The sequence below is a fragment of the Nematolebias whitei genome, chromosome 14 (assembly GCF_014905685.2).
Source record: "Nematolebias whitei isolate Nwh7 chromosome 14, NemWhi1, whole genome shotgun sequence".
NCBI lineage: Eukaryota > Metazoa > Chordata > Actinopteri > Cyprinodontiformes > Rivulidae > Nematolebias > Nematolebias whitei.
The window spans coordinates 26,131,967-26,134,466 of record NC_056511.1 but is presented as its reverse complement, the minus strand read 5'-3'; positions in this window follow the sequence as shown (position 1 = coordinate 26,134,466).

Genomic DNA, 2,500 nt, shown 5'->3' with positions numbered 1-2,500 from the left:
GGACCCTGGCGGTCTGATCCTCGGCTACAGAAGCTGGCTATTGGGACATGGAATGTCACCTCACTGGTGGGGAAGGAGCCTGAGCTGGTGTGTGAGGCTGAGAGGTTCCGGCTAGAAATAGTTGGACTCACCTCAACGCATGGCTCGGGCTCTGGAATCAGTTTCCTTGAGAGGGGCTGGACACTCTTCAACTCTGGTGTTGCCCCTGGTGAGAGGCGCCGAGCAGGCGTGGGCGTACTTATTGCCCCCAACTTGGTGCCTGTGTATTGGGGTTCACCCCAGTGAATGAGAGGGTGGCCTCCCTCCGCCTACGTGTGGGGGACGGGTTCTGACTGTCGTTTGTGCTTATGCACCAAACGGCAGTTCATATTATCCACCCGTTCTGGAGTACTTGGAGGTGGTACTGGAAAGTGCACCTTCTGGGGACTCCCTTGTTCTGCTGGGGGACTTCAATGCTCATGTGGGCAATGACAGTGAGACTTGGAGGCGTGTGGTTGGGTGGAACGGCCCCCCTGATCTGAACCCAAGTGGTGTTCTGTTGGTGGACTTCTGTGCTTGTCATGGATTGTCAATAACGAACACCTTGTTCAAGCATAAGGGTGTCGATATGTGCTCTTGGCACCAGGACACCCTAGGCCGCAGTTCGATGATCGACTTTGTCATCGTCTCATCTGATCTGCGGCCACATGTCTTGGACACTCGTGTGAAGAGAGGGGTGGAGCTGTCAACTGATCACTACCTGGTGGTGAGTTGGCTCCGATGGTGGGGGAGGATGCCGGTCCGACCTGGCAGACCCAAACGTATTGTGAGAGTTTGCTGGGAACGTCTGGCAGATTCTCCTGTGAGACAGAGTTTCAACTCCCACCTCCAGGAGAACTTTGAACATGTTCTGAGGGAGGTGGGGGACATTGAGTCTGAGTGGACCATGTTTCGTGCCTCTATTGTCGAGGCGGCTTACCAGAGCTGCGGCTGCAAGGTTGTCAGTGCCTGTCGCAGCGGCAACCCTCGAACCCGATGGTGGACACCGTCGGTGAGGGATGCTGTCAGGCTGAAGAAGGAGTCCTATCAGGCCTTTTTGGCCTGTGGGACCCCGGAAGCAGCTGATAGGTACCGGCAGTCCAAGCGACATGCGGCTCGGGTGGTTGCTGAGGCAAAAACTCATGCATGGGAGGAGTTCGGAGAGGCCATGGAGAACGACTTCTGCACGGCTTCGAGACGATTCTGGTCCACCATCCGGCGTCTCAGGGGGGGAAAGCGGTACGCCACCAACACTGTTTATAGTGGGATTGGTGTGCTGCTGACCTCAACTCGGGATGTTGTGGGTCGGTGGGCGGAATACTTTGAAGACCTCCTCAATCCCACCGGCACGTCTTCCACTGAGGAAGCGGAGCCTGGGGACTCTGGGTCGGGCCCTCCAATCTCTGGTGCTGAGGTCACCGAGGTGGTTAAAAAGCTCCTCGGTGGCAGGGCCCCAGGGGTGGATGAGATTCGCCCAGAGTTCCTTAAGGCTCTGGATGTTGTAGGGTTGTGTTGGCTTACGCGACACTGCAATATTGCGTGGACATCGGGGGAAGTTCCCCTGGATTGGCAGACCGGGGTGGTGGTCACCCTATTCAAAAAGGGGGACCGTAGAGTGTGTTCCAACTACAGGGGAATCACGCTCTTAAGCCTCCCTGATAAGGTCTATTTGGGGGTTCTGGAGAGGAGGGTCCGTCGGATAGTCGAACCTCGGATTCAGGAGGAGCAGTGCGGTTTTTGTCCTGGCCGTGGAACACTGGACCAGCTCTACACTCTCAGCAGGGTCCTGGAGGGTGAGTGGGAGTTTGCCCAACCAGTCTACATGTGCTTTGTGGACTTGGAGAAGGCGTTCGACCGCGTCCCTCGGGGGGCCCTGTGGGGGGTACTCTGGGAGTATGGTGTACCAGGCCCTTTGATATGGGCTGTTAGGTCCCTGTATAACCGGTGTCAGAGCCTGGTCTGCATCGCCGGCAGTAAGTCGGGCTTGTTCCCGGTGAGAGTTGGACTCCGCCAAGGTTGCCCTTTGTCACCGATTCTGTTTATAACTTTTATAGACAGAATTTCTAGGCGCAGCCAAGGTGTTGAGGGGATCTGTTTTGGTGGCCTTAGGATTGCGTCTCTGCTTTTTGCAGATTATGTGGTCTTATTGGCTTCATCAGATCGTGATCTGCAGCTTTCGCTGGAGTGGTTCACAGTCGAATGCGACGCGGCCGGGATGAAGATCAGTTCCTCCAAATCCGAGGCCATGGTCTTGAGCCGGAAAAGGGTAGAGTGCCCTCTCCGGGTCAGGGAGGAGGTCCTACCCCAAGTGGCGGAGTTCAAGTATCTTGGGGTCTTGTTCACGAATGAGGGAAAAATGGAGCGTGAGAACGATAGGCGGATAGGTGCAGCGGATAGGTGCAGCGGATAGGTACAGCGTCTGCAGTGAAGCGGGTGCTGTACAGGTCTGTCGTGGTGAAGAGAGAGCTGAGTCAAAAGGCGA